General features: G+C 34.5%; 1 protein-coding gene across 1 annotated transcript in view; it reads right to left on the reverse strand.

The window, feature by feature from the left end:
* Positions 1–14,721: 14,721 nt before the first annotated feature.
* LOC145690265 (tudor domain-containing protein 5-like) overlaps positions 14,722–19,878 on the reverse strand; it is a gene marked incomplete in the record, with an annotated part of 128,683 nt that continues 123,526 nt past the window's right edge. Inside the window, 1 exon segment of the mRNA XM_081764994.1 lies at positions 14,722–16,811.

Here is a 19,878-nt window from a genome sequence, read left to right on the forward strand (position 1 = left end):
AATCCATCGTCATCAACTCTGAACACGATCCACGGCCTCTTCTGAACTGACTAAAGAGTTTACACTTGTAATAAAACAAGACTGTGAAATTGTCACTAATCGGAGTTTGAATTTCTAGTTAATCGCTCAAGCACCACTCGGTTACAATAACGGTGGATCTGACCTTTACGATATAAAATGGTAAAGTGTTTGTCGTGAGGAAATTGAAACAGTTCGAGATGGGGGGGAAATTAGTGTGTGCCTAAAATATACTTGTACTAAGAGAATATTCTTGCAAGTGTTAATTTCTGAATGCATTCCACAAGAAACTTCTATTCGCAGGAAAATACACTTGTACAATATGGAAAAGGTTATGGTTTCTCAGTTCACAGTATTTTTCTCACAAAAGACTTGAAAAATCAGTTGTTCATAGGGTATAAAGGTGCTCGGGTACCCTATGTGAGAGCATCTCCATAAAGTATGCTCATAATTGTAATTTGTGTAATCACTAAAACACCACGTTAAATTTAAGTGAAAAATATGCATAATTGCAATTATTATGAATATTTATTCAAAGTAGTTTACCTAAAGCAAAGAAGAGACTTACTAAAAAAAAATAGGTACAAAGTTGAATAGTACAAATAAGCCATTAGTAATACAAGTAGGCCAATACATTTTCTATAGCTCGTAATTTTCCACCTTAAAACAAACCTGAAATCGGGTTTATTTCCTGTTGGTAACTATTTCGTGGTAAATCATCCGCAGCGGAATGATGTCCATCCTTCAGCCAAGAAATAAATAGCTCGTCTACTTTGAGCTTGTCTAGTGGTGGGCCATTAACATTGATGAACAACATGTTAGACAATATTTGAGCACTTCGTCTATTTATAATATCAGTCATCTGTAAATTCATAAGGGAAAATCCCCGTTCGCACTCTGTCGTTGATATTGATAATACTTCTACCCGATTTCTGCAACTCCTTCCACAATCTGCTTGTTAGACTTAAGTCTGATAACGATTTTTCTTGGTCAGTTTTGTAATACTCAGCAAGAAGTATCATGTCTCTATCACTATATATCTCTTCCATATCGACCATGTCAGTTGGCAATGTCTACTCATGGAGAACAGAAACTTCATCTACCACGCCTTCGATCGGGAATCTTGTGAATAAATTATCAATTAAAGCCTGATAAACTGATGATTTCTTATTTGTTTATAAATTTAATTTTTGTAATTACACATGAAGGTTTGATGCCATTACCAAGTTCCCTCCCCCGTCTAGAAAGCGAAAGGGAACGAGGTTCCTGGAAAGTGTTCAGAGGTGAATGGGAATTTCCCTTCTTCTTCCCCTTCAATTACCACACTGCTGTTTGCCATGTGCCAAATTACGATGAATTTCAATTAAATTATCATAATGTTGAATTATCGATACTTTTCAGTGGAAAAAAGGATGAAATTTGTAAGTTCCAAATCAAGGTAAGTAGACCAACGTAAAGGGGGAAAATAGTGTAAAACTTTTCATATAATTATGCGTAGAATCCAAACTTAAAATTTCCGTGTAATTAAGCTTACAGTACAAATTTTATGCCTATTTTTCCCACAACTTTATGGGTTGATTGCCCTGTGCTGTGAGCCCTCCATATAATAAACATAAGCTTCAGCAATTATTATAGCAGAAAGCACTGGATATATCAAACCAAGCACTGTATTTTTTGTTTCTGATTTTTTTTCCTTAATTAACATCGATCGTTTTCGATCATTTTTACAAACCAACTCACTACCAATTTTCCATATATAGAAAGTGCCCCCCCCCCACATAAAGGAGAATTAAAAAAAATGGTATAACACATTCTGTTTATTTCCAATAAAGAGTTAATACACTGAATTTCAGCTCCGTAAGTTTAACGGCTTGCGAGATACTCATTTTTTTTCCCGCAAAAATTCGGATCCTCACTACCTCCTTAGGATATTATGCATTATAATAAAAACAATATAACATCCCAATTTCGATTAAGGCCTAACTATATACCAAAAGTAATTTCATTTGACTTTGCAATTAGACCGTGATGATCAGGCACACACAGTTACATTCAATTTTTTTTATAAATTTATTTATATATTACAGTGATTCAATAATGTATTTTTTCCAGTTGTTAGCTCTAAAAGCCCACAGGCCTCGAAAGCCAAGTTGTAGTGTAAGTCCTATTGCTATTATTACTATTAAAAATACCAATATCCAAAAGTGCCCGAAGTTCTTTTTTCACTTGGTTAGATATACTCACCTCAGGTAAGTAGACAGAAACAAGTGGAAAAGAAAGGGAAATGAAGGTCTTGAAAGTAAAACGGAGACAAATTTACCAGTCTTCAAAAGATACTGTCTACAATGCAGTGAGCAGAGGGGGTCGGTAGATCATACTGAGTGGTTCGCAGTGGGTCACGGTGGGTGGTGGGTCGCAGTGAGTCACGGTGGGTGGTGTAACGCACATTAGAAAATAAAAAAAAATCTAAACAAAAATGCAGTTGCACAGAATAGAATATTAGCTTCAGGTCCTTTAATTCGGGATAATTGTTCAGAATAGGAATCTAGCTCAGCTAAATCGGGGAGAATTATTTTTAGTATTATTATTTTTAAAATGACGTGAATTTATATCACATCGAAAAAGTAAATAATTACTCATCTAAAGTTCAAACTGTCAAATACAAATGTGCTAAGGTTTATATAGTGATTAATTATATAAGAAAAGAAGATAATTCTTTCTGTATGATTTATATATGGTCAAATAGAGTTGAATACAAAAATCTAAGCAAGTGACTTTTCGATACAACTGATAGGAATAGAATTACAACAATCTTCAAAATAGATACAAAAATATTAACGTTAAATATATATATATATATTTAAAGAACTTACCAATTTACTGTATAAATTGAATAATAGGAGATCTTCCAAAATTCAATAACGAAATACACCACCTTAACTGACCGATTATCACATGTTGAGCACAATCAAAATGGTCACTAGTAATGAAACTTACTTCCAAATCCTTTTTCTTACTCAAACACACTTCACGACAAGAAGATATATATATTAACTTCATATTAGGATTTGCTCTATATAACAATTCTGGTAATAACTTCACGATTAATTATACTTAGAATTCTCAAACATTGTAAAGAGATTTTCTCCGCCGATTTTTACTTCACTTATTAGGTGATGTTGCACCTTAGCAATTCCGAACTATTATATTTAGCCCAACCCGGAGCTATTCAAACGTAGAACGAGTAGTTCCAAAAATCACCGTTGGCGCTGACAATCAAGCATACGGAGAACGACACTAAGCTTCCTCTCGACAGTAGCTGAAAGCACTACAGGGTAGGAAACTAAACCAAATTATCCGGACTCTCGAGAGACCTTTTTTTTTTAAACTACGGAATAGAGATTTAAATCTCTAATCGTTACACACATCCCTTCGTCCATTTAAAAAAAATGCAATATTTTTTATAATAATCTAGTTTCTTAAGTCTAATGTCATTAATGTATAGAAACCTGTAAGCTAAATGCTATTATGAAGTTATATTGTTGTCGAATAATTGTTAATTACTATTAACTACTATAAACTAACCCAAAATAAGAAAAACAAAGAAAATTAAATAAAATTAAATGCAAAACTTAAACAGAATAGAACTAAAGAAAATTCCCAAATAATAACTACGTAAAATAAAAATAATCTACTGTATGACAACAATATACATTCATAAATTATATGTACATAACCAAAACTGCATATCTAAAATTATACAAAATCTGCTCTATATATATATATATATATATACATACATATATTGATCTCCTATTTTACAATAAATAAGAAGCTGAATAATATGGAATATAAATATATAGAATTTTATCATCATATATAACCTCAAATATAAGCATATATATTTGTCTTATTAAAAGTTGACAAATTTAATTCTTTACATTATTTCAAATCTATATATGTGTGAGTATTAATAGTTATCTTGATGGTAGATTTCTTCAGATATTTCCAATTTCTCAATGACTAGATGATAAATTATGAGAGTGATGAGCTCATTCATTCCATAACATCCACATAATAAGGCCAAATACATAATTATGGAATAGTCGAATCAGCGACTTTACATCTTCCAATTTACATTAAGGTCTTTGTTATTCCTGAAAATAAAAGTACTTTAGTATATGTGCACACATTAATTTAAATTTTTACAACTTAGGAACATACAAATGATAACAATCATACTACAATTCCTAAGGACTGACTTCCGGAACAATACAAATAAATAACATTTATACAAGAATGATATCAATGATTTTACTATATACATATGCAAAAATGAACTATGAAATTATGATGTATTCATATAGAAATATCTACCAATACCATCACTTTTACACTAAGTTATCCCACTATAACAATTTACAGAATTGTAAACACATATCTTTATGATCGTGGTACCCTAAATTTCTTTGTTAAAGAGACGTGACATTTCCTAATATCACGCTCGTCCGAATCATTTTGTACCTGGACTGTATTTTTCGTTAACAGCTTAATAACAGTGTATGGCCCTAGCCATCGATGACATAAGCTTTTCGTAACCTTATCTGCAAGGGAAGATTGGAATTGGGACTTAATTAATAATTTATCTCCCACTCGATATGAAGACACTACTCTGTTTTTGTCGTATAGCTTCTTTCTACGCAGCCATGCTCGTTCCATATTCCGCAAGGCATTCAACCAGATATCTGGATCCCTGTGTCGAACATCAAGAGAATCAACATTCCATTTCACATCTAGTGGATCAAACACTGGATATGTATATACTAATTCCATCGGACTGTGTTTATGTTCTGAGTGGACAGATGTATTCAGAGTAAATTCAATTTCATGAATGCCTTTGTCCCAATGATGTTGCTTCGTTGCAAAGTATGCTTTCAAAGAGTCCTTGATCACTCGTATGTAACGTTCACTTGCGTTACTTCCACTGTGGTACGGTGCGATTCTAATATCCCTGATACCGTTTGCATACAAGAAATCCTGGAATCTTGCTGATACGAACACAGAGTGATTGTCATGGCATAAGGCGTGAATAAATCCATGACGGCACATCAACTTGTATAGCTTGTTAATTATAACCTGGCTAGATAAAGTTCTAAAAGGTTCTAAGAAAATTCTTTTCGTAAAAGAATCTACAACAATTAAACAAAATCGGCCCGAACTGGACTGTACGAGTGGTCCAATGACGTCACAAGACCATCTCCCGTTTGGAAACGTCTCATAGGTTGATACCAACTGTCCCATAGGTTTAGTATTCTTACTTTTGGACTTCTGGCACTCAATACAAGAAGTCACATAATCTCGAATTTCTGCTATCATTTCTGGCCACGTATATCTTGCACAGATCTTAGAAGCACATTTGGAAAAACCCAAGTGCGCCCCTGGAAGAATATACGAGTGGTAGAATTCAATGATGTTTCTTGATAAACTCCTGGGCAAACAAATCTTGTAAGGGTTCTTCAAAGCTTTAGTACGCTTGCATAGGATATCCTTTACAAGTTTATATCCCTGAACCTCCTCTCTGTTTTTCAACCTAGCAATTATAGGGCTCAATTCGGGATCCTTTTCTTGATGATCCTTAATAGAAAGTTGTGCATAAGGCATATTCCATATATTAACCATAAATAAGTTAATGACCTCTTCATCTAATGAGGGGTCTTCATTAAAATCTTCGAAATCTTCTATATTGTGTAAACGTGATAAGAAATCTGCAGGTACATTTAAGGACGAAGGTACACTCTTAACCGTAAAGTTAAATTCAAAAAGCCTATATAATAAACTACCATATCTCTTAACTCTTTTCAAGTTTCTAAGAGCATAAGCTAGACCCAAATTATCGATTCTCAACTCAAAGGGTTGATGTAAAAATGTACGAAAACGTTCCATGGTTTCTAAAGCTGCAATGAGTTCAAGAACAAAGATTGGCTTGTTTACATCATACTTTTTAAGCTTCCTAGAATAAAAACTTACAGGAACTAGTCTATTTTCAGCATCTAATTGTGAGATAGCGCCTCCAATTGAATGACATGAGGCATCACTTGAGATAAGGAAGGGCTTATTTAGATCCGGTAATTTCAATATTACATGACTTTCAAAACATTCTTTCAATCTCTTAAGAGCTACATCTTGTTCTTCTTTCCACTCAAAGGAAACCTTAGGAGAACGTAGACGACTAATTGGCTCTAAAATTTCTTGAAAATCTGGTATATACCTACTATAATATTGAGCAAAACTACACAAGGCAATTACAGCGCGCCTATTTTTAGGTCTTGGTAGTTTCCTTATTACTTCTAATCGAGCTGGATCTAAATACATTTTACCATTTTCTATTATTTGACCCAAATAAGAAATTCGACGTTGAAAGAAACAGCACTTATCTACTGACAACGTTAATCCACTCTGAGCAAGTTTACTCAGGACTAAATCTAATGTTTTCATATGTGAAGGAATATCGGAACTGGCAATTACTACATCATCTGCATACCAACTTACTCCTAGATCTTTCAGAGGATACAAAATATCTGTTATCAATTTACTAAGTAGAAAAGATCCAGAGGCAATGCCAAATGGAACATACTTAAACTCAAATAATCCTCTATGCGTGAGGAATGCAGTATATTTATATGAGTCTGGAGCTAATCTTATAGTGTGATAAGCTTTCTTTATATCTATTCTAGATAGCACAACACCTTCTGATAATTCTGCTAAGACATCTTCAATACGTGGTGTATATTGAGTATTGACTATTAGTTCTTTATTCAGATCAGTATAGTTGACAACTAGCCTCTTAGAACCATCCCTATTTCCCACTAAAAAGCATGGGAAAGCATACTCACTTGAACTAGGTTGAATAATATTTTGTTCCAATAGTGAATCTAATATTTTGTCTAACTCTCTTTGTGCAACCCTGGACATCGGATATGCCTTATGTCTAATTGGTTTATAATCTTTAAGTTGAATATTATATTGAAAATTAGGAACTTCTCCTACTCTATTACAAAATACACTAGGATACTTTATACTTAACTTTTTTATATATTCATCCAAACTAGGATCTTGTTCTAGGAGAATTGGATCCACTGTCATAGCTGGTGTTCGATCATCGTCCTTCAGGATCTGGAACATTCGGGATGAACACTCAGAATCATTTGTACTGGCAGAAGTACCTAAGTTCAGCTTGGCTGGATTACCGGGAACACTGCTTGGCTTAGCCTCCACCCATATTTCCTGACTTCCAAATAGCTGACTGGAACCTTGGACTGGACTGGCACCATCATGGAAAGCCGCTCCTCCATTTCCACCACTAGTTCTGCTATCATTAGTAGGATCGAGACATCTATTTTCATTGGACCTAAATTGGAATCTCGGATGATGAAGATTTAAAGTAAATGGATCATTATTATTGTCAATACACGATACTGAGTTCGAAAAAGATGCATGTTTGATAAAAGGTTGAAGTTCCAAATCACCATCATTATCTAATAAAGAATTCTTCAAATATTTAGAGTTGGCAACACTACACTTCCGAGTAGCAGAAAGTTGATTAAAATCCATCAGATTTTCATTACACAAAGAAGTTTTATGTTCTTCTCTTGAATCATTATCACTGGTGTTTTCTTGCATGAAGATGGCAACACTGTTACTCTTTGAACATGATGGGAGAACATCATGTTCGGATGTTAACTTAAGTTCATTCACATCTCTGGATTGTTTAAGTTCCAAGTGTAGACGTGGATTTTCATTGACACTAAGAAAAGGATTAAGTCTGGCAACACTGTGTACCGAACCTAAAGTATGGTCTAAGTCCCCAACCTTCGAAGAAGTTCGATGAGTAAAAGAAGTCCGAAAATTATTTGTAGCATTCTCAACTAATTTTGTATTCACTATAGAACTGGCAACACTGCTGTCACTCTGGACTGTAACTCCAGATGTAGCATCTCTTCTCTCCCATAAACCTGTGCATCCCATTGATTGATGATCACTATGTCCACTTGGAGAAGGTAACACCCAACTACTAGAAGATGTTCTCGGTTCATCTAATGAAGGATGCTGTCCTCTCATCTGTTGATGGTTGGATGCTGGATGGACCACTGAGGAAGTTAGATCACTATTGATGTGGAGATGTGATGGACCACTGATCCCATCATGAGTACGCAAGATATTCTTTATATGAGACACTCGTGATTCTCTATCTGATGTGGCAACCCTGTGCTCCATAGACCTATCAACGCGACCATAATAAAGATTAGAGGGATGAGGAATATCTTTATTAAAGGGATTTGAGGATTGAAGATCTCTGGATGCAAGATGTATCTGCTGTCCATTTGGCTCCATCTCCCTCGTAGGGGTGCACTCAGAGGAACCTACCTTAACGGTGCCCCTTACATCATCTTCCTTCCCTAAACACACATATTTATCTTGAATATTCATTAACTCAGAATTCAAAAATATATTTGAAATGTTAACACTGTCACTGAATGTTACTTGTTCCGCACTTTGAGAAACACTATTAATGTCATGTAAATTGTCCGAAGACGAGTTTTCCTTACACTCATACCGTAAAGGTATATTCACTTTTTCTATTCCAAGATATAACTGATTGTTTTCAATATCTACTCGCGCCTTTAACATTTTCAATTCATTTATGCCTATCAAAAATATAGGTTTAAGTTCAGGTACTAAATAAAATTTGAGTCTATATACTTTCTGATATAATCTCACTGGTAACCATACCACACTGTCTAACTTCATTTTCGTATTTCCTACACCAACACCAATAAATTTTTCTGTGAAAATCTTAACCGGTCTTTTCAAAGATCTATTCCATTTTAAAAAGCTCTCTTTATTTACTAGCGAAGCGGAAGCACAACTATCGATGGCGCCACAATTCTGCGTACCTAAAATGTAACCTGTTATAAAAGCCGCCACTAGTTTTCTTGAGTGTGATGTCAGGACACAATTTGCATTATGTTTTTGACTTATATTGTTCTCTGCACTAACTTCTGGCTCTATTCTCAAGGATTGGGATCGAACTGAGGGCCTGTCAGTTTTGAAGCTAGAACCTTGCCCACTCGCATATTTCTGTCTATCATTATTATTATTAATCGTAGCTCTATTAACACTAACGAATCTACGTCGTAGATCACACTGAGCTACCAGATGCGGACCTAAACATTCAAAACACCTCGGTGTTGTTTTCTTCCCTCGAATTGCAAAGTTCGACCTTTCACGCCTGGCACTTACCAACGAATTATACATGTCAACATTACGCTGGTGAATGCTGTATTTCTTTAATTCTTGCACAAATACTGGTAAAGATGAGGGTGTATTATATCGAAAAACCTCATGTCTGACTACTGGGTTCAAACCCCGCAACAATATGTCTCTCAATTTATCGTCCTGCATACCGCCATAACAAATCGTAAAACTGTCTATCACTTTGTTTACGTATTCCAACACACTTTCTGTAGTCTGTTGTAAACAGTAAATATATTTATCAAAAATATGTCTCTGGCCTATGGGTGTGACTACATTTGTGAAAATAACATTTGCTATGTATATCCAATCATGTGATAACCCTATTTCTCTTAACAATTCAGTATGAAAACCACCACGAGTTTTCCCAATAGATGCCATGAGTATTGCCTCTATCGGATATATGCCTTGCTTGACAATCCGATATACCGATAACAAAAATTCAAAAATTAATAGGTCGTTACTCCCGTCACATATTGGTATGGATCTACATATATCTGTGAAGTTGTTACTAGTTATATCTACTGTTAACTTGTCAATATTGGTAGAAAAAGGTACTCCAATATTTATAAGTCTACTATTTTCCAATCCTGTTGGCTGATTAGCGTTATGAGAAATAAAAGGATTTGTGTTTTTATTTCCTTCTTTTTCTACAAACTTTTGAAAACCTGGTTCCATCGGAACAGAAACTGGTTCTTGTCTTATCAATGAATTTTGTTCCATGACGAAAGGATTATGTGCACTTACACACGATACGGCTGCTCGAGTCGTATCGTCATTGTTTACATTTTGCATCACGTTAGTTCCTGCTTGTCTGTCACCACGCGATGAAAAATAGCTACCAGACGTAACTAACCAAGAATCGCTATAGGTATGCAAGAAAGGATCGGGAGTTGAAAATTCACTCGAACTGTTACTTTCTGTTCGTGGTCTATGACTCCTAATAAAGAGGCCATGGTCACCATTGGAAAAACCGTTTAACCACAAGCCTTCAGGACGACTATTACTGGAAGAACTCCTGTACATTTTATTGAGTTTTTTTTTTTTTTTTTTTTTAAATATACTCCTGCTATCAGAAGGATTACAATTAATAAGGCACAGCTTTTGGATTCGATGCGTACTTAACAACAACAAAACTATGATGTAGAATGCAACGTTTTGTACTTTTCACTTGCTTAGACACTAAATTATTAACTTGAAGTTTACGTGATTTAAAATATGTCTCTTGTATGTAAATATACAAATAGAAACACCTCCTAACTGACATTCTGACTGCTCTATCTTAACAAGGACACTGATTGCTAATATCATTTATCCTTACGATCATTCTCTTAAATACATTTAAGAAAACTACTCTTATAGCACTTATACAAGGTCTATCCAAAACTTTGGTGCTTGTAAGGAAAGATAATAGTTCGGAATTTAACTGTGTAACGCACATTAGAAAATAAAAAAAAATCTAAACAAAAATGCAGTTGCACAGAATAGAATATTAGCTTCAGGTCCTTTAATTCGGGATAATTGTTCAGAATAGGAATCTAGCTCAGCTAAATCGGGGAGAATTATTTTTAGTATTATTATTTTTAAAATGACGTGAATTTATATCACATCGAAAAAGTAAATAATTACTCATCTAAAGTTCAAACTGTCAAATACAAATGTGCTAAGGTTTATATAGTGATTAATTATATAAGAAAAGAAGATAATTCTTTCTGTATGATTTATATATGGTCAAATAGAGTTGAATACAAAAATCTAAGCAAGTGACTTTTCGATACAACTGATAGGAATAGAATTACAACAATCTTCAAAATAGATACAAAAATATTAACGTTAAATATATATATATATATTTAAAGAACTTACCAATTTACTGTATAAATTGAATAATAGGAGATCTTCCAAAATTCAATAACGAAATACACCACCTTAACTGACCGATTATCACATGTTGAGCACAATCAAAATGGTCACTAGTAATGAAACTTACTTCCAAATCCTTTTTCTTACTCAAACACACTTCACGACAAGAAGATATATATATTAACTTCATATTAGGATTTGCTCTATATAACAATTCTGGTAATAACTTCACGATTAATTATACTTAGAATTCTCAAACATTGTAAAGAGATTTTCTCCGCCGATTTTTACTTCACTTATTAGGTGATGTTGCACCTTAGCAATTCCGAACTATTATATTTAGCCCAACCCGGAGCTATTCAAACGTAGAACGAGTAGTTCCAAAAATCACCGTTGGCGCTGACAATCAAGCATACGGAGAACGACACTAAGCTTCCTCTCGACAGTAGCTGAAAGCACTACAGGGTAGGAAACTAAACCAAATTATCCGGACTCTCGAGAGACCTTTTTTTTTTTAAACTACGGAATAGAGATTTAAATCTCTAATCGTTACAGTGGTGGGCAACAGTGGGTCATGGTGGGTGGTGGGTCACATGCTGTTGACCCACGACCCACTCAGAAAACTTGACCCAATGACCCACTCCATGTCTGGACTAAACCCGACACGGGATTTTTTTGGACTTTTTCTGAGTTACTGAATAGAGTATCATAATAATTTTAGAAAAGGTTTCGGCGGTTTTTTTTTCTTTCTTTTTTTATGTCCGGGTTTTGCTGTTTTGGTCTAATTGCACTGAACTACTAAGGAAATATTTAGAGAGCTTCGAAATGTGGTGTTGGAGGAAGATGAAGAAGATAAAATGGACAGAGAGAGCAACAAACGAAGATGTTTTAAAACGAATACGAGAGGACATTTCTAGCCACCATCCTTCGTAGAAAGGCCAATTGGATTGGACAGATCTTGCGAAGAAATTGTCTTCTTCACACCGCCATAGAACGAAAGATGGAAGGGAAGCAATGAAGAACACAGCTGATCGATGATTTGAAAGATTGGAGAAAATATTGGGAGTTAAAAGAGGACGCTGAAGATTGAGAAAAGTTGAAGAAACATTTCCAGGCCCAAATCTAAAATAAAATAAAAAAAATTCATTAGTATCAGGAACTGCCGAAAGGCAGAATACTTAATAATAAGGAGTCCACACTACACGAAAAAAAAAAAGAAAAAAAAAGAAAAAAAGGTTCCTATTTACAATTCGCAAGTTGACTCCCGTAGCCCACATAAAGGAGCAAGCCGCAGATATACTTTAAAAGGCCCAATTCCAACTTTTTTCTTATCATTTTCATTGTACGATGAATACTTACCACAGTATTGCACTTCGCCAATACAACTGGTTCACCCTGTATATCTTATCAGTTAAGTCCACCTTAGTAAAATGTCAATAGTTCATGCTATATGGCATGTTACAAATTTACTTGCCTAGGTTGCAAAATGAAGCTAAGAATTGCAAAGACAACGGACAGTTGGGGTAGAGGTTGAATACAAGGCGAGATAAAGCGATGGCTTTAAAGGAAAGTCCTCAAGCACAGAATCTTATTGGAAAGTGCTTTTTTTTTTTTTTTTTGTGTGTGTGTGTGTCATTGTCATCTTCCGGTTGGTTGTTTTTCCTAGGTTCTAACTACACAGCTCCGACGATAAAGTCAAGTATTTTTTTATACGAATGCTCTATCTTTGTGGCTGTTTTCACGTTCTCAACTTCTAGAAGCGACGAGATGGGGCTATGGCTGGGTGAACGGCTATTACTCAAATCTTCTCTATCTCTACATTTTGGATTCGTTGATGCTGAGATTAACTTCGCGGCTGTCGACCTCGGCACTTGTGCCTTGCGTCTTAGCCGTCTTGTTTCCCCGTCGTTACCTCGATTCTGCATACACGCTCTTCTCATTAAAGATAAACTCCTCCTGAACCATCATATCCTGTAGTTTTAATCTAACCAGAAAGGTTATGTTCTGTTGACCAGAAGGAACTTGGGTTTTCTTGATGTTCTTCCGTTTCCTCGAACTTTATATAGTACATTCTGCCATTTTGATCATTATCAGCATCATTGTCTCCCACAGCCTCGGAGTATGATCGTGAAACGTTAAAAAGCAGACGGAAACTGTCACGAGAGAGCAAGGTGTAGCGAGTGAATCAAGATGAGAGGCTGTTGTATAGTAAGAAGATTATTTAACATTGTTACAAAGATTTCAACAACAAATAACTTGCTGAGACCTGTACAGTCTGACGTACAGATCTGGATCTTCGCAATCGCCAATGACATTAAGTAGTATATGAAATATTTTAATCTTACATTTTCCTAAATTTAATGAACCACTTTTGCTTTCTATTTTCAGGTGAACCATTAAAATGTTATCCATTCCTCAAATGGCACAAGGGTCAACCAGATAACTCCGGACAAATTGAACGTTGTGGTAGCATGAGTCTCCACGGATTACTTAATGATATATGCTGCAATTGCTTCACTTTCACTTTCATTTGTAAAGTACATTTTCATTAGTAAATAAAGGAACATATAACTAGTAAAGTTGAATTTTTCTGTTATTACGGAACACCAAGATTATGAAGGAAGAGATCTAACACTAATGTAGACCCCTAACCACAACCGGGACTTAAACTTGGTAAAGCGGGCGGATGCCGTTCCACACCACACTATATCGCCTTGAAAAAGAACTGGATTACAGGACCATGCACCGACCCCGGCTATATAGAATAGCGAATATCTTAGTTTGTTATCAATGCAATGAACACCAGGGTTGAAAGGGAAGGTAGCTCATACAGATGAATGCAGCTTGTATTATTTTTCTATTTTGTGAAATTTCTGTTGGTTGCTTTGAAATTTACGTTTTTTTTTCAACGCTTTAACCAATCTTCTTGACTTTGAGAGATCTAAAATCCGTATGTATATATCTCCTCTAGTGTCTATGAATAGCGTAGGAAAAACAGGAATTAATAAACCTCACTTTACCCTGGGAATTCCCTTGATACCATGGGGACATGAAGCTCACCTAAGATAACAGAGGAAGCAATTTGTGCAATGTTTCAAAAATAATCTATAATAAGAGAAAAAAATTGCAATATCGAAAACGAAGATTCTTTTGAATTCATAAATCGTGTCGACTATATCATGAATGGAGACGAAAACAGTAAAGGTATGAATTCAAAAGAATAATAAATTCATACCTACAGTAAAGGTATGAAGATGTGAATATTAAAACAAGAAATGCACATCATTAATCTTCACTACTTTGACAGTGAACTGGAAACAAATTATTATTATTTTACGATAATCTGAATCGCAAATTCTGACCGTCCCCTTTTCCTGCCTTTCTTTTCACTGCGAATTGATAAATAATAATAATAATAAAATCCAATCTGTTACGTATTTTTGGAGAGGGGTGCTAAGAGGGATGTCCTCATGCCTTAGAAAAGTTTTCATGCCACCTTCTCTAAAGCTGTATCCCAGTTACAAAATATTTTTACACGTCTTATCTGAAGAAATCTAGTTTTATAAAACTTTGAATATTTCGTATTGGCAGTGAAAAATCATTCAAAAATTTGGCTTCAAGAATGACTAAAGAAAAACAGGAAGATTGGAACTTTTTCGAATTCATGAACCATAAATATTGTTCGCAAGTTGTTGCATCATTTTTAATGACGGAATTTTCATGTAACTTATTAGAAGAACCATTACAAATGTATAATCATTGATGGGAAATGATTACATATGTACGTATAAATGTTTAACAATAAATGTTGCATTGTAAGCACAATTTAGAAAGTATACAACTTTGGTACTTATAGACGTATCTCATATTTAAGGAACAAGACTCTGTTAGAATTAGTCCGGCTATCCACTGAGTACTGATGCTATGCATATGCTGATGTACAAATTTATCAGCTATTTCGTGAACTCATAAGGACTCGTTAAAAATGCCTTTGCGAATTAAAACAGACTACAATGAAAACACAGAAGCTCAGATACGAATAACCACATTTCAATTGTGTGATAAGCTACCTTCCCTTAATGGAGGACAGAAAACTACGATAAAATCAAAACTAGTGGAAACGAAAAAAGGTTGAAATTACGCGTGCATCGAAAATGAATTTCTCATTGGATCGTTGATCCAACTGCATTTTGATGATGATTTATAGTGATATTCTACAGCATAAGCGAAACAGAAAGTGAATGTGCACAACTACAGAACGTACATTTATTACACATCGTTAGTGGAAAGCACAGGCAAGTTTCTAAGTTTGAAGTTGTCAATAAATAAAAACACTGAAATCGTCTTAAAATTTTCATTTAAAATGCTTTTAAAAAATCTCATTCTTAGCAAATCGAAATTCCTGACTTTCAGTAGAATTCCCTAACTATTCCCGGTCTTCTCAAATTCCCTGGCTTTTTCTCTGTTTTCCAGGTTTGTCGCCACTCTTAGTAGAGAACATCAGTATATGTTAGAAATTTACTAAAATTCAATCTGAAGACGTAGGGTATACGATGATCTAGGAACATCTTACATGAGTATATACTGCATACCCCTGCTAATAGAAAGTATAATGCAATTCTTGCCAACTCTCCTATCATATTGAATAATATTTCGTCTTATAATATTTGTAAAAAAACATACTCGGAAAAACCAGTTTTAGAATGTTTAACATTGTACAATATTTAAATTCATACTTTGCGGTTACCATAAGAACAGCTTTAATTATATTAAACATTAAACAAATATTGATTTAAAAATCCATACCACTCCAAATTTAGAAACAAAACTTTATTTTCTTGCTTAAAAAACAAATGCTCCAGAAATCTATTATTAATTATAAAACTAAATATATATATACATTTACGATTGTCTACTTTCACTTTTATTTACTGAAACACATATCCTCTTTTTAAAATATGGCCCAGTTTCTAACTTACCATGATAACTGGAAAATAAATTCATGTTATATTTGTATTTATTACTACAAACTTTAAACTTTTATTTTTAATTTCAAAAGCTTCTGGAACCGATTTAGACTGATTTTTGTTTAAATCAACCTGATGAGAACGGCTTGTTTAAAAGCCCAACATTTATCAAGGGCCAAGTTGAGTGTCGAATCATGTTGATAGTTACATGATCTGAATTTGCAGCGCTCTACATCCACAGTCAGAAAATTAAACAAAATTTCATACATTGCAGTATGTAACAAAGAAAAATGTATTTTTTTTCATTTTTTAAAAACAAAAGAACTACTTCTCAATAAATGTTAACACTTAAGATAACATTCTAATTTATATAAACACTATACAATTTATTTTCAACCTAAAAATACAGTTTACTTGCCTTCATAATTGAGGTATATTAACAAAAGCACAACAATGAAATACAATAAAACAAAGCTGTATTTCAGATCTCTCACATTTTTTTCTTTAAAATATTGGTCTTTTAACAAACAAACACAACATGTATATATATTCTTTGTATTCCGTTACAAACAAAAATATGTTTGGATAAATGCGGTAGTTAAGTTAAAGTTTATGATTTTTAAACATAGCCAGGTTTCACCACCACTACTCCTGAAAAAGAAAGAAAGATTGTTTATAACACATCATCGTCATATATATTCTGCCATTACTGGCAGGTCACTTGCCGCAGCAGAAAAGCTTCCATGCTGCAACAAGATGGCCGCCAGATGAGTATATAAATTTAAAATTTTCATTTTATTTTATAGGCTTTTCAAAAATTTTACTCTTAGACAATTTTTTTTAGTTTGATATCTTTAAGTTACCTAGAACAATTTAAATATATCTGGTGCCATCAACAAACGCTATTTATTACAATCTCAGTAAAATCTGTCCAGCTTAGATTAGGCTATTCGCCGTGATACCCAGGTTATTTGGATATAGTTCATAGTGTGACTATTGAAACTATTATATTAACAATTATAACATAAAGAGAGGTAGGTCTACTTTTATGGAAACGAAGTGGAACATCCGCTAAGGGTGATGTAATCGCGCGGAAAGTAAAGCACAGTATGCAGAAGGCAGGTGTGTGAAGAAGGCGCTAGCCGACAGTGAATGGGCCAAGCGTAAAATGCCTCCAAATGTTATCCCATTGTGGGAGGATATGTCTCAGCACTTTCCAATATTGGATACAGCTGCAGTGAAATTGCCAAACAGTATTTCACCATTTTCAAGAAGGGGATTGCCAATGCAACCAAACGCAACAACCATACTCCCGTTCCAAACGGACAATGGACGTGGTTCGACAAATGCAGCAGATGGGCACACACGAAAATCCGCCGACACAAAGCGCCATTGCCAGAACAGTTAGGAGCTCGAAAACAACTGTGCAGAAGATAATCACCCAGGACTCACGATTTAAAGTGAAGTTTAAGTCACGTGCTCACACACTCACAGTCAGATACATCCGTAAACGCAGGGTACACTGCAGACGGCTTTACGAACGGTATTTAGCGGGTGACAAGTGGAAATACGTATGTGGTGACGTTAGATGAAGCCTGGATCTATTTGTTAACCTTCACGCGGGTCCGAGCCATGTAATGTCGTCCAAAGGATGCCAAGGAGCAGACAAATTGGATCCATACTTGCCGCGAAAGTTTTCCCCGGGGTTTCAAGGCCGGTTTCAGGTTTTTTCCACAAAGGGAAACTTCCACTGCATCAAGCTGTGTATAATGTGAAAATTAACACAGTATACTATCAATACCACGTTCTGGAGCCATTATACCGGCGGGATATTGTTTCATTGTATGATGCAGAGGTGTCAAATGTCTTCACCCACCAAGACAAAGCATCCAGCTATAGAGCATACATGGTTCATGAAACGCGTGACACGGGTATCGGTGACATCCCAATATTCTGATATCCCTGTCAAGCCCTCAACGATGCACCCGAAAGATGATTATGGAAATATAGAGAATTAAAGGAGAAATACCAGTACATAATTAAAGAGATAAAACTAGACAGTTGGGAAGAACACTTAAAAGAAATAAATTTAGATATATGGGGTGAACCATATAAAATTATCAGTCAAGAAATAAACAAACCTACTACACTATCAACTACGAAAGTGGAGACCGGAGAATATACAAAGGGATGGGAAAATACTGCCAATTACCTAGTCATGAAACTTTTACTACAGGACGAATAGGCAGATAATGACGAATAGCGTAAACATATGAGAACTCGCCGAAAAAGACGAAATTTACCAAATAATGAGGTAAAAATCGAAGAAACTACAAATGAAGAAATAATAGGATATATTTACCAACTCAAAAGAAGAAAGGAAGCAGGGTCAGACAGGATAAAACAGGAAATATTTAAGAAACAATTAGGAGTGTGGGCACCATATTTGTCAAGGGTGTACAATTTTTGTTTAAGACAGGAACAAATACAACGAAACTGAAAACATGGCAACCTGGTAATAATTAAGAAAAATAATGAAAAGAAAAACGAGAACGCAAAAGCATATAAACCGAAATGCTTTATAAATACAATTGGAAAAATCTTCGCAAGGGTAATGATACAAAGAATAAACGAATACTGAAAAATGGGATAAGATAATTTACAACATAGGTCCCGGACACGAAGAAACACAGAAATCGCCATTAGAAGGTTACTGGAATTAATAGAAAACGGGAGAACAGGAAAATACCAGGTGGTAAAATATCCATAGATAGATAGATATTGTAGAACTCTTTCCCATATAGGTTGTAGGTAGAGCGTTAATAAAAAGTGTTCAAAAATTGGTAGAACATGGAAGAGAAGATCAGAGGACTGACTTTCGACAGGAAATTTCCCTGACTTTCATGACAGGTGTCGGATGACGTTGACATATAAATAGGGAATAAATAACGGGGAATATTTATATTTGAGAACATTTATTCTATAGAGAAGAATAATAATCAATTGCTCATACGTACATTCCACTTACCACCCATAAGAATCTGAGCAACGTTCCATACTGTGATCAGTAATGGTTGGGTAAGCTGAAATTGCATGTACAATTTACCTTAAAAAAATATATATATTTTATAAAATTTCCATGAGTTTTCCTGACTAGTAGGAACCCTGAAATATTAAACTAAAACAAAACATTGAAAACATAAAAGTATAAAATATAAGTTCTTAAAAAAATGAATTCTGTCAGAGACCAGACACAGTTCTAAAACGTACCCCAGGTATCTTGAAAACCTCACCTTTTATATGTATAGTAAGTGTTAGTGTATCTTTAGTTTGTTGTATTACAACTTAAATCGTGTACTTGTTTAATGCGTCTTAGCGCAATGACGACGAAATAAGGGGAAAAAGCCAAGAAAACAATAAGGAAAAAGCAGATAAAGGGAAAATATGAAGTGTTGCACCTGTGTTCTTTGTACATTTTTATTGATACATTTACCTTATATTATTTTCTCCTTGCAGATGGTGGAGAAGGGAGTAATACTCTGAAGAACAATAAATTAGGAACTTATTTAAATAATGATAAATGACCAAAAAGAAAAGCAAGAAGAACTGTTTCCTTCGATTTTTTTTATTCTTTTATTACAGAGTATTTTAATTGAATAACAAATAAATAAAAATAAATAATTAAAAAAATAAAAAATGTAAAAGGATAGTAAGGCAT

This window comes from Thermobia domestica, chromosome 7 (assembly GCF_964235325.1).
Source record: "Thermobia domestica chromosome 7, izTheDome1.hap1.1, whole genome shotgun sequence".
Lineage (NCBI taxonomy): Eukaryota > Metazoa > Arthropoda > Insecta > Zygentoma > Lepismatidae > Thermobia > Thermobia domestica.